This window comes from Ischnura elegans, chromosome X (assembly GCF_921293095.1).
Source record: "Ischnura elegans chromosome X, ioIscEleg1.1, whole genome shotgun sequence".
NCBI lineage: Eukaryota > Metazoa > Arthropoda > Insecta > Odonata > Coenagrionidae > Ischnura > Ischnura elegans.
The window spans coordinates 94,805,222-94,819,675 of NC_060259.1; positions in this window are offsets into that span (position 1 = coordinate 94,805,222).

The window sequence follows — 14,454 nt, forward strand, 5'->3', positions numbered from 1 at the left end:
TACAGTTCATACAGTACAAAAATTCACGAAATTTTTGCCCTACAAGAACATTAACTCGGCAAAATCTATAGGGAATGACCATAAAATCTTACATTTTTCGAATTTTGACCCTCCCCCCTAAATTCCATTAGAGCGAGGATCACGGGTTCACCTAGAGATCTCAAATTTTTCAGGCCTTTAACTTTTTTTTCATTGGATCAGATGGATTTGAAAAAAATCGATTTTTCCGATCCGCCCTACTGTACACTTTTAGCTGTAAATTGCGCCATTGTTAGCCAGGCACATCCAAGGACTTTAAAAATTCAGATGGAGAGTTGGTAATTTCGTCTTCGTTTGTTACATAGTCAATAGATTTGAATGAATGCAGAGCGCCAACTATTTGATCATGATTTACCTAGTTTGAGTCATCCACATCTTCGTTTTAGACTGGAAAAATTGCTCGCTAATTCAACCAGTTGTGGTTTTGTGGCGATGAATCATGTTTGGGAACACTTAATTGATGAGCTCACCTTTCGATGAAACAAATTTGCTAAAATTCCGAAGATATGAAGTCAAACTGCTCGATTCGTCGACAAGAATACGGACATTACCGAGGGTCAACAATTGCTTGGAGATTTGTTTACATACACGGTAGTGACGTGTCAACTCGAGCTGGGCATACAATTAGCTCAAATTTAAGGTTTTAAATATAATTTAAATATATTTAACATGTTTAACTATTAAAGTGTTATATTGCTACGAAGCTAAGTCATTAAATTGGTATTAAAAAAAATAATTTAATTAGTAGTTTTGACCGACTTGACAGCTGTAGATGTGATACCATCTCCTGAAAAAAAACCCCTAACAATTAGATCAAGATAAAGTTTTCAGAAATTTCACTATTTTTTCATGTATATACTATTATCAGGGGCAGAGACAAATCCAAACAACCAAATATCATAAAAATTGGTGCAGCCGCTCTCGAGCTATAAATAGTGTAACTAACACGATTTTCGACTTTGTTTTATAGATATAGATTACTAGACTAGACAAGATTTGTTCATCACATACATAAATTACATATGGTGCTACATTTCTTGCGGAGGTCGTCCAACTATCCTCATGTATGTGCAGTGGATAGTTTCAACATAAAAGCGGCAAATTAAGTGAAGGCAGAGTTCTGAAGAAGTTAGAATTAGTCAAGCGTAATGTGAAAATATTCTCGGACGAGAAAGCAAAAGATAGGTGCTATTTCGCACTCAAAACTGCTACGGGCGTACAGAAAGCGTTACAGAGTGGAGCGGTTCGGAAAAATCGATTTTTTTCAAATCCATCTGGCCCAATGAAAAAAAGTTGTGGGACCGATCAAAAATAAGGTCTGAAAATTTTGAGATCTCTTGGAGAACCCCTGACCCTCGCTCAAATTCCATTTAGGGGGAGGGTCAAAATTCGAAAAATATAACATTTTGTGGTCATTCCCGATAGATTTTGCCGAGTTACTGCCCTTTCAGCGCCTCGTCGGCGTTAAACAAATCGATGTTACCAACTTTTAGAGAGTTGACGAAATACTTTTAGACCCGAGAACGCAGGAAAGGAGCCTACGGTCTATGAAGAGGTCTCTCGAGTGGCTGTAAAGGTGTGCGAACTATGGTGACGCGCTTCTCTTCCATTATGTGGGTGACTAAATCCTGGTTTTAGCGGTACCACCGGAAGTACTAAAACTTACGGAAATTGCGAATAGCCCAAAAGTAGGGTACAAAACTCAAACACTTTTAAAGGAACATTTGAAATGATGCTATATTTTTGCATGTAAGTGCAAGAACGTTCTTCCTAATGAAGAAGTATTTTGAGAGACCAGCGGACGAAATGAAAGATGATGTCTGATGAATTGAATCCTAAAGAAACTCGACAACTGAGGGAAAAAAAGGGAATCGTCGGAGAGCGTTTAATCAACATCCTCAACAGGGTAGTTCCCTTCATCAAAGAAAACGAAATGCATTGATTGCGATTCGTTACCCACCATTAGTGTATTCATAATATACAAATTATTTGGTTTTAGAAATACCGGTTTAGACGAATGGCAAGGGTAAATTTTATCCTCATTTGAAAAAGGCCAGATTGGCGCCACTCCACGTTACGTCACAGGGACCTAGTTTCTATACGAGTAGATATGAGTTTTACATCGTCTGAGGTTACCAATGCATGCATGAGGCACAGAGATCAGGGAAACATGTCTTAATAATCACATATTAAAACTGCCTAAGGTCGGAAAGTTTTCTTCGTTTGATAAGGTATTAATAATCCTTATTTAAGCCAAGCGCTACCTGCTAGCAGGGTGCTCAGCTACCTGCTAGCATCCTGCGTCGTATCAGCGCTCAGAGCCTCGCCCCAAGGTCACCTCAGTTGCGGCAGCGGGAACCAGATCGACGTCACACGGAGCTTATCCCGGCATTCATACTTAGCCGTCGCGTTTTCGCGCGCTTGAAATTTTTCACTTTCCATTTAATCGCGAAAAATAGAGATTTTCATTAAAAAATCTAAAAGCGTGAAATACGAGTAATAATCTTTCGATTTAGGCAATGAAAAAATAATAGGAAACCACCCTATTCTTGTATGGGAAAATAGCATCAAAATATTCTTCATATTTCATCCCAAGAAAATTTAACGGATGAGAAATCAGCTGATTTGTATCTCTACGTTCCTCATGAAATAAACATTAAGGACTAAACTGAAACTGGAACTTCTGCGGGGAAAATGGGTCTGCCAACTGTGATAGAAGTATATGCAAGAACCAAGCAATAGCAATGATCGTCCCCGCAACTTAAGATGACGCGAAAATCATAACTTCGTAAGATACATCCAAGGTAGTGGGCCAGAATTACTTACGTAGACAGAAAAATATGCTAATTCCTGTGAATACGAAAAGAGATATATCTCAGGGTGTCATCATTGGGCTCCGTTTTGATGGAATGAAAGACTTTACTCTTGTCTGATGAAAAAAGGCAATGGGACTTATCAATCCAAGTTTAGAGAGGAATACGTGGCGTTAGTTGAAGAAACAGGGTCCCACTTTTTGGGATTTGCCTCCCCCGTCGCGTCGGTGGATTAGCAAAAGTTGTAAAATCGGCGATTCTCGATTCCTTTCCGAGTGAAAAGTAGATACACAAAATTAAAAAGGATTTGAATATCATGGTGCCTAGTGAATATCGCCCAAAAAGGAGGCATCATCCCTCTGCTACAAGCATAATTCCAACATTTCTTGATGTGTGGGTAAACTCTTCTCGGGATTCCCACCGGGTAAATTTTTCCATAATGGCCGAAGTTTCAAGCTCCGACTCGAGGCTCATCCTCAGTGATAAATTTTGTTGATTCCCGAGAAGAGTTTACCCACATGATTCGCCGGGAAAGCATCAAATCATATTTCATCCCTTACAGTGGTCTATTTGCTATTTGCATTAAGACTTATATTTGCGACATAAACGTTGGTATGGAAATCTAGGGACCCAATTTGCGTTAATGCACGGATGCGTTTGGCGACCAATCCGAGATTTTTTAATTGCTCGACGTAAAGGGCTACCCGCTGATGATATATTGGAGAGAGACCACGGTACCTCCGCTTATATCTGACCTTAGCGCTATGGAAATTCAAAAATCTATTGATGAATGTTCAAATTTGAAGTTAAATATTCCTTTTACTATACATGCGGACGAGAGATTCGTGAAATAGGTCACCAAAACTTAGATGACAGCAGCGAAAGACTTCGTGACGCGAAAGACAGTGACGTCACAGGGACCTAGTTTCTAAACGAGTAGATTGGAGTTTTACATTGTCTGAGATTACCAATGCATGCATGAGGCAAACATCTCTTAATAATCAACCATTAAAATTACCTAAGTTCGGAAAGTTTCCTTCGTTTGATATGGGAATAATAACCCTTATTTAAGCCAAGCGCTACCTGCTAGCAGCCTGCGCCGTATCAGCGCGCAAGCCTCGCCTCAAGGGCACCTCATAGGGCGGCAGCGGGAACCAGAAATACCTCACACGGACTTTTTCCATCATTCCTACTTAGTCGTCGCGTTTTCGCGCGCTTGAAATTTTTCACTTTTCGTTTAATCGCGAAAAATAGATATCGTCATTCGAAAATCTAAGAGGGTGAAATGCGTACTCCAAGAGTAATAATCTTTAGATTTAGGCAATAAAAAAATAATAGGAAACCACCCTATTGGCAAGGCGGCGGTGCCGAAAAGCCATTGGGAGCGGTCTAGTGGACCAAACTCTACCCGAAGTGTTTTGGAGATGCTGTCTTGAGGGTGTCCCCTCCAAATCAACCCCATCCGTAGAAAGTTACCCCACGTTTTATTTTGACGTTACCCTACGTTTATTTTTACGTTACGCAGATAAAGGTGTGGTAAATAATGAAATGGAAAGAGTAACTCCTTTCCGTCCGTCTTTCAAGAGCACGTTAAAGCCGAGACCAGATTTTTATCCTTTGCCATCGGATAGACCTCTTTTCCCTAGCTTGACGTTTGTGGTGTCGAACTCTTTTCTCCATCACGCGCCTCATGAGGCGAGTGAACAGCATGGTGTTCACGGCAGAAAATCTTCCATCAGCAATCGAATCCAATTGATAAATTTGCTATAATCAGCTGATACAGTGGCGTAACTAGGAATATACTTTGGGAGGGGGGGGATGAGATGGCCTATGGTGACGACTTCCCCCTCCCCCCTTGGGTGGTTCGGGAAAATTTCAAAAAGATAACATGCCAGGAAATACATTTTGGCACTAAAAGAATTAACTTCAAGAAGATGCAGTTATTGTAAGTCAAAACAAGACAATGGTTTTGAATATTTTCTAAATTTCTCTGAGGCTTTAGGGGGAGGGGTTTCTATCCTTCTCATCCCCCCCCATAGTTACGCCACTGAACTGATATGTGTTACCATTTGCCGCCATTCTTATATCGTCGCTTATCTTGGTAACTCCCATATTTATCATGCCTACATGAGTGTTTACAGTAGAATTTATGAACATGTAGGTCTTTTTATTTATTTTTAAAGAAATTTTGGATGGCTAAATGTTTTATTGAAATTGGAATATTATTGTAGATTGAGGACCTTTCTTACTTATGTCTGATTAGCCAAAGGAACATTTTTCTCTAACACATGTCACATGGCTATATATAGCAGGATTGGGCATAATTAGGTGTCAATTACTACTGACAAACATAAAAAAATACACGAAAATGCAATAAGCACATGACAGAGTGGGTGAGATATCATGAGCTTCCTGAACACGGATCTTCCTAGCGTCCTTATTGAAACCCTTAACAATGATTTAACAGCCTTCTTTCGCATAGAAAATGCCTCGGTAGCTACACTAGTATGTCCCCAGAAGACAATTCTTTAGGCTAAATAAGAATGAATTTTGGCAAAGTTGATAAGACCCAGAGTCAGTGTGGAGGTAATTGGGGCAAGTTTTCTAATTATGTAGATCCCAGTAGTAATTTCCTTGATTATTCCAGTAATATGTGGTTACCAATGAAGATTTTTGGCTGTATCTCAGGCGTAAAAAACATTACTCTATGATGATTCCAACATACCTGTAAATATACAGGGCCCAAAATTTGTCAATATTTTTTATAAAAAAACATTTGTTTGGGTCCTACCCTCTTGAAAATATTCAATTGAACCGTTCAATTGAAAAGTGACAAATTTCAATTTTTAATTGAAATATAATTTTCAATTGAAAAGGGATAATTTTCAAAATTTCAATTGAAATTTGTTTCTTTTCAATTGAACGGTTCAATTGAATTTTTTTAATGGAAAAATTTTCTATCGAATTAAATTGAAAAAATGTCAAAATATCACATTCATTCAATATGATAAAGGGTATAGCCGAATAAGAGGGTGAAAAGTCTCCCACCGGGATTTTTCCCGGACTTGGAGCATAGGATTTGGGATCAAAAAGGACTAACCTCCCAACACTTCCAGCCCGCTAGAGGCCCACCAGAGGCCCACCACTAGCTCGAAAATTCGATTTCCATTGATTTTTAAATATCTCGGGGTAGAAAGCATATTTTTTAATGCTGTTTGCGGTATTTGATCGCTTTCTAAATGGAGCAGATGCCAAATTTTTTCATGACTTTCCTGTCGCATAAGGAGAAATGGCGTTTGAAAATTTTGAAAATTTCAAACGCTAGTTTTCATAAAATATTATTGAGAGGGCCACAAAGAAAAAATGAGTTTTGAAGGAGTATTTAAATACCTTTCGGCTCATGTAATGAAGAAAGAATATTTAGGTGGTGGAACACCGCGAAAAATATAAAATATGCGATTTTGGCCAATTTTTGCTGTTCTTTTCCATGACCCTTGCCCCCATAACACCCGTTTCATACCATATTGCACATATTTAGTCCTCTCACTAACGCTCAAACTCATGCCAATTGTAATTCCAACCTCAAGGGACAGAATTTGGTGGATACTGGTGCCGAAAATTGCTTCAGGCCCCCCGAAAACCCCTGAGTAAGCTATTTCAAATAAAAAAATCCAGACACCTAAACCCCTTCCTTCACTCCTTCAAAGCGTAGTAAAGAAAGTAGCATTTTACGGAAAACTCATCCCCACCCCGGCGCTCTCTCGCTCAATTTGTGACTTTAGAACCGTTTGAGCACCCTTGAACACACCGAAGTCAGCGAGTCCTTCACCAAAATCGCCGTCCAATATTCAAAATAGGATGATTTCCTACTATTTTTTTTGCCTAAATCGAAATATTATTACTCCTGGAGTGCGCATTTCACGATCTTAGATTTTCGAATGACGATATCTATTTTTCGCGATTAAATGAAAAGTGGAAAATTTCAAGCGCGCGAAAACGCGACGGGTAAGTATGAATGCCGGGAAAACTCCCGTGTGACATCGCTCTGGTTCCCGCTGCCGCAAGGGAGGTGACCTTGGGGCGAGGATTTGAGCGCTGATACGACGCAGTATGCTACCTGGTAGCACTTGGCTTAAATAAGAATTATTAATACCTTATCAAACGATGGAAACTTCCCGACCTTAGCCAGTTTTAATAGGTGATTATTAAGACATGTTTCCCTGAGCTCTGCGCCTCATGCATGCATTGGTAACCTCAGACGATGTAAAACTCCTATCTACTCGGTCCCTGTGACGTCGCGTGGAGTGGCATCGCATGGGCGCCAATCTGGCCTTTTTCAAATGAGGATAAAATTGACCCTAACCATTCGTCTAAACCGGTATTTCTAAAACCAAATAATGTGTATATTATGAATACACTAATGGTGGGTAACGAATCGTAATCAATGCCTTCCGTTTTCTTTGATGAAGGAAACTACCCTACTTTTTATTACGCCTGCAACGGTGCAAAAACTGATATTGCGCCTATATCATGGTGTAATGATTTTCAAACCTATGGAAAATATTCAAAAAGCCCGTTTCATAACTTTTCCTCTTTGAAAAGTTCGATTAGGCCAGGATATCCCAATCTCACCGCACGTCCCTATACCTAGATACGATTGAGGCACTTTTAAACATTTAAAACGGGCCTTAAACAATAAACGAGAGTAAAAAATTTAACTTAGAAAAAATGGAAGTGAATTTTTCACTGAGGCATTTACAGGAAAATATAATCCAATAGCGAATCGAAATTCTCCTCAACTTAAAGATAATATGATACAATTTATTAAACAGGCCATCCTATTACTATTGTAGTACTTTACTGATTAAGGTAGGCTTCCATGGAGTTCTAAAGAAATAATCTGGGAGCCTTTCCCTCCAGCTTCAATTCAATTCACTGAAAGGCATACTTCCCTTCAATCTATCTAAAAATGCTATCCCTGTAAAAGATCGGAGACGCTCCTCTGGAAAATGGAAGTCGCCAAGTTGTGCCATCAAGTGGTGACTAAAACGGCTGGAGATTCAAACATGTAGAGAAACTATACCGCACCTCCTCTACATAATTAAAGCGTTAACGCCGGACAATAGCGTCATTATTCCCAAAACGCGTGCTCCAGAGAAAGAAAAAATATCGAATATTATTAGTACTGCCAATAAAATTCTCCCGCTGAGTATACAAAAGCCTAGAAAAGAACCAACCGAAACTCTAACTACAAAATATGACATTAACCTTGTTGTAGTTAATTGCCGTAGCGTAAAAAACAAGCGCGCCGAAATCGAGCATATTTTTCAGGACGCAGACGTGGTCATGGGGACAGAGAGCTGGCTTACGGAAGATATAAGCGACAGCGAAGTTTTTCCTCCAGAATATAAAATTTACAGATGCGATCGACGCAATAGAACAGGTGGCGGAGTTTTTATTGCAGTGAAATCCCATTTACAAAGCGCCGCTCACGAAATAATTGACAACGAAATTGAAAGCGTATGGTGTACAATTAAACAACGAAACAAAAGGAGTATTCATGTTTGCTCTTTTTATAGACCGCCGAACTCCGAAGTCGATATTATGTACCTTCTAGAAAATCAAATATCCGCATTTACTCAGAGAGACAGTAAAGGTGTAATAGTAATCGGGGGAGATTTTAATCTTCCATCCATAAACTGGGATACTTACACTGTAAAACCGAATTCAAGGAATAAAGAAATCAGCGAGGTATTACTCAACATACTTGCAAATCACTCTCTCGCCCAAGTAGTTGACAAACCTACGAGAGGAAACAAGCTATTAGACCTTTTAGCAGTAAGCGATCCTAAGTTGATAAAACAAGTCGATATTATTGACGGTATAAGCGACCACAGAGTAATCTTTGCAACGTTAAAAGTTGATGTGGTGTCAGCCGTAAAACCAAAACGCAATATTTACCTATTCGATAAATGTAACTTCACTAAATTTGGCGAGATGCTTAATGACTACTACAAAAAATTCGTTGTTACATCAAAGGACCAAAGCACAGATGTAATATGGACACGTTTCTTAGAAATTCTGCGCCAAGGAATCAACGAACATATTCCGCAAAAACTGAAATGTGATAATAAGGAACCTCGCTGGTACAACAACGATGTCAGAAGAGAACTTAGGAAACAGAGAAAACTATACAACTTGTACAGAAAGTCCATCACGTCTCGTAATAAATCGAAGGAACTTGAAGCTAAAGAAAGTTACGCTGCTCAACGCTCAATAACCAAGAAATCAATGCGAACTGCAATGCGAAAGTTTAAGGAAAATGTACTTGGTGAATTACTCGAAGAAAATCCGAAATCCTTTTGGTCGTACGCGAGAGAGCTTCAGGGAAAACATTCAACCGTAGACTCGTTATTTGATAAAGATGGTAAACTTGTCACCGAAAATATTGACAAAGCTAACACTTTAAATGCCCACTTCGAAAGTGTATACACTACTGACGATACTCAATTCAATTTAGACATCCCATATACTGAGGATTTGATGGAAGAAATATCTATAAAACGTGATGGGATAACTAAACAACTACAATCGATTAAGAATAGTAAATCTCCGGGTCCGGAGGGAATACCCGCGCGTGTCCTCAAAGAGTTAGCTCCACAGATCGCGCCTTACTATCATAGAGATCATATTCAAGAAGTCACTCTCCGAAGGGAAGTTACCGCCCGACTGGAAAATTGCAAGCGTTACACCCATTTTCAAAAAGGGAAACAGAAATGACCCAGGCAACTACCGTCCAATTTCACTAACATCAATTATAGGCAAGATACTTGAACATATCGTTGTTAGTAATATCATGACTTTCTTGGACAGACGTAACTTCCTCCATGACTGTCAGCACGGATTCCGAAAAAATAGATCCTGCGAAACACAGCTCGCGCTCTTTCTTCACGACGTTATAAAATCTGGTGAATCGAAAAGACAAGTTGACGCACTATTTCTAGATTTTAAGAAAGCTTTCGACACTGTACCTCACAACAAACTTTTATACAAATTACAGTCATGCGGATTAAACGAAACAGTTGTAAACTGGATACGCGACTTTCTCAGAGATCGTAAACAAAAAGTAGTTCTTGACGGAATTAGCTCTGATGTTGTAAAAGTTACATCAGGTGTTCCACAAGGAAGCGTTATCGGCCCCCTGTTGTTCATTATATACATTAACGATCTCTGCTCCCGCATTAGCAGTAAAATTCGTTTATTTGCTGACGACGCTGTCATCTATCGCGAAATTAGTGATCACTCTGACTATGGAAATCTATCATCGGACTTAAACAACGTTCATTTGTGGAGTCAAGAGTGGGGACTCGAACTTAATCTGAGCAAATGCATGGCGGTACATTTTTTGCGGAATTCGTCCAACACTAACAATGTTTATGCAGTGGATGGCATTAACATAAAGGCAACAGACGAAGTGAAGTACCTGGGAGTTACGATAACCTCGAACCTCACGTGGGGAACACATATAAAGAATATTTGCGGCATAGCCCTGAAGAAATTAGGATTCGTCAAGCGTATTGTGGGAAGATTTTCGGATGAGAAAGTAAAAGAAAGGTGCTATTTCGCTCTCGTCCGACCGCACCTTGAATATGCAGCGAGTGTATGGGATCCAGTGCAGAAAGACTTAATCCGCGAACTGAATAAGATACAAAGGAAGGCTGCGCGTTTCGTCAAAAACCGCTACGGGCGTACAGACAGTGTTACCCAGATGTTAAGCGAATTAGGCTGGGAGCCGTTGGAGACTCGGAGGCTGCGCGCTAGGCTTAGGTTGCTTGAACAATTAAGAATGGATATCTTTAAGAGCGACACAGAGAACATAATCTTAGAGCCACACTATATTTCCAGGTCCGACAGAAGCGATAAATTAAGAGAGATTTTTTGCCGAACGGATAGATATGGGAATTCGTTTTTCCCCCGAACAATAAAGGACTTTAATAAACGCTTGTCCCAACCTCGTTAGAGCACTTCTTTTTTTTTTAATAGCTGTAAACGGCTGGTGTCCTAACACCCCCTGCCACACGCCTTTTAGGCGGCTTGCGGGGTATTATGTAGATGTAGATGTATAATCAAAGGCGTGAATTTTGAATTCAATCTGCTCGGCGGCAGGAAAAAGTGAAATAGGGTGTTTCTTTCATCAAAGAAAACGAAATGCATTGATTTTGATTCCATACCCACCATTAGTTTATTCATAATACACAAATTATTTGGTTTTAGAAATACTCAGCTCAGGGAAACATGTCTTAATAATCACCTATTAAAACTGGCTAAGGTCGGAAAGTTTCCTTCGTTTGATAAGGTATTAATAATCCTTATTTAAGCCAAGCGATAATAATCTTTCGATTTAGGCAATAAAAAAATAATAGGAAACCACCCTATTATGGTAAGGTGTAATAAAAAAATTGTGATAAGACGTAATAAAAAGTAAGGAAATATAATATCCAACGGTTGTCATTACTCTTTCACGGGGCCGATTTCCAGATTGCGGCTTTGTATTTCATGACTCGTGGATACTATGTTAAATTTTTTATGGATATAAGGATGATGTGTTTAATCTATAAATGGAGGTGAATTACAATTAGACATCCGCATTCATTTACTTGTGAATGTCCCAATGAAAATTTCACTTCGATCTTTTTAGGTAGATTATTTTATTTTCCTTTATCATGCATATGTTGTTTTAAAAATTTCACAGCTCGTGCCTTTCTTCCATCTAAGTTTATGTTAATTTTCAACCTTTAATTTCTGTGGTATGCAACCCGCATCGCCAAAGCCGCTCTTCCATCTCTTGATGAAACATTTTGAGTAAGGTCAAGGCGTTACATACATTTATCTTAATTATTTATTCCGAATTGAAAGATATTTGGTCCATTTATTTCAAAAGCTTTAAAGTCTAGTAGTTTTGGTGTATTTATCCACAAATCAATAATTTGAGTGCTTTTCAAAGAAATGCTTTACTTAACTTAACAACTTACGTTCATGAAGCGTTGACAACACTTTTTTCGTATTCGATTCACAAGTATGCTCAAGGAATTAAAAATGCAGTAATAATCATCGTTATGGATAATGTTGCCAACTTACAGTAATCTTTTGGCGATGTGGATATAAATAATTGTTCGGTATAAGAAATTTTGAAATTTAAGAAATTCTAAGGAAAAAGGTATTTTATATTTGCAAAAATATTATTAGTAAACATTTGGCATTTAAAGGTTTGAAATTGCTTGAAAAAACTAGCATTACATGTAGGGTGAAAATAAAATACAACGAAAAACATAAAAATATTTTACCTAATTAGAAAACATGGAAAAATTTATACCCTGTCGTGAATTGCCTGGAAGCAAGGGTGCAATCAAAGTCCAGGCTCACCCTCTCAGTTAGGGCAGATGTAAATCGCTGATTTTCGCACTCCCTTTCAGTGGCACACACTACATCTTTTTTTAGGCTTTTTACCCTTCGCTCGGACACCAGCCATCGCCGGAAAGAGGTAAGAAGACACAATTCCCCTCCTCACCCTAACGAGCAACAATCTGGTCTTTTGCCAGCTTGTGCCCAAGAACATCTTTTGGGCTGTCTTTTCCTGTCGCACGGAGGGTCCCTGTGCAGTATGTATTGAATTTAATCAGATCCCTTGCTAGGGGGAAATTGCTATAATAATTGTTCAAAAATACACTGTGCCCCTTATTTTTGTAGTCTTGTAAAAGCTTGTGGACACTTTGTCCCTATGTCCATATCCCCATCGCTATCCCCAGAGCCTTCATAAACGATCATCCGATGCACTCACCCCGCTGGCTCACAGAGTATGTATATTTTATGCCATGTTTGTTTCTTTTCCCCTGCAAATACTGCCGGAAATTCAATCACCGTCGCCAAAGCAACACTGATTCGTCAATGCATAGTTCTCTTCCGGGGGAAACAAAAGAAGGCATTGTTTTCTGGAGGCAATTCAAGAGTGGTCTTACTTTGGATAGGCGATCAGATGGAGCAGGTTCATTTTCATTTGCGTTTTTTGCAAAATGGATGGCTTGCAATTTCCCAATAAATCGATCCCTTGGCATTGATCGGTGAAATAACTTATAGCAGAATAATATTGACTTCATCTAATAGTCCGATATTCTATTTGTGCGAGTGAAAGAGCAGGCCTAACCAAGCCTTAAACTCCTCTCTGTTCAGTGGCCGCCAGTCTGTTATCCTAGCACCGGGCGACGAGTTTCCTAGAAATATGCAGTCTACATTCCATTCCGTTTCCCTTATAACAAGATCATAAAAGTCATCGGTAAAAACAAGGAAAAAGTAGTCTTTGGCGGTCGAGCTACTAGGAATTTTCTTTAGACAATGGGATTCAACAAAGGCAAGGGTATTCCCATTCACTGGGAGATCAGCGGCCCAAGCAGCCCCATATGTGGTGGTTCTCCTTGCCACCTTGGTTGTGCATGGTTTATCACCACTTTTTGAGTCACTTTCTCCCGTGCTAGAACCGATAAGAAATGAAGACCCGTTCGAAAAATTGTTATTTGACGAGTCCAATGCGAAAGCACGCCTTTCGTCCTACCTTAGCGTTTTCCTCGGTTGCTTTTTTCGGAGAGGCTAAAAATTGCAAAGAAAAATAATTTTATCTATTTTAATCGTACAAATAATTTACTCTACAATTATTTGCAAGAATATGTAAACGTAACCACTCGCCAGAAAGACCAGAGGGATCGGGTGTTTCATCGTCACCTGGGTTCGTCGTAGGGTTATTTTCTCTTTGGCTTGCACCATGCCAGGTTCTTCTTTTCGTCTTTAAAGAGAGGGTAACTACACTGAAAATGAAATAAAAGCCTAAGTTAATTTCTAATACAAGTAAGAATGAAAGACTTTTGCGATTTTTGCTTCTCGGGGGGGGGGGAGGGGGGGGCAGCTGCCCCTCACTGGGTACGTCCATGTCTCACACGGCGGCAGCTGGAACCAGAATGACGTCCTACGGGCTTTTCCGAGCATTCATACTTAGCCGTCGTGTTTTCGCGCGCTTTAAAATTTTCACTTTTCATTCAATCGAGAAAAATAGATATCATTTAAAAAGCTAAAGGCGTGAAATATATACTCCAGGAATGATAATCTTTCGATTTAGGCAATTAAAAAAGTAGGAAACTACCCTATTGTAACTTAATCATATCATAAGATGACATTGTCTTGTATATTGATATTTACAATCAGTTTACATGAAAATTTCTTATACGTTGCACGTGACATGGTTATTTGTTTAGTGCGATAAAAGTAAAGGTAGCGCAAGGTATTTTTTTGCGCCCCCCCCCCCCCTTTGAGTGTTTTCTGTATCCGCTATTACGTACAATCGCTCAGGTTTATTACATTTCAGACATTTTTTTTCGCCAGAAAATGAACTATACATATAAAAGATACTTAAACGACACAAGTGTCCGCGTACACGGCGTTTAAAGGCACTTTCATAGCCTGTGTAGCCGCCTGCGTAGTCACTCCGTACAAACAACATAGCCACTTCCATCAAGGTAGACATTCTAGGATTGTTATCTTAAGTGTAAAGTAATGC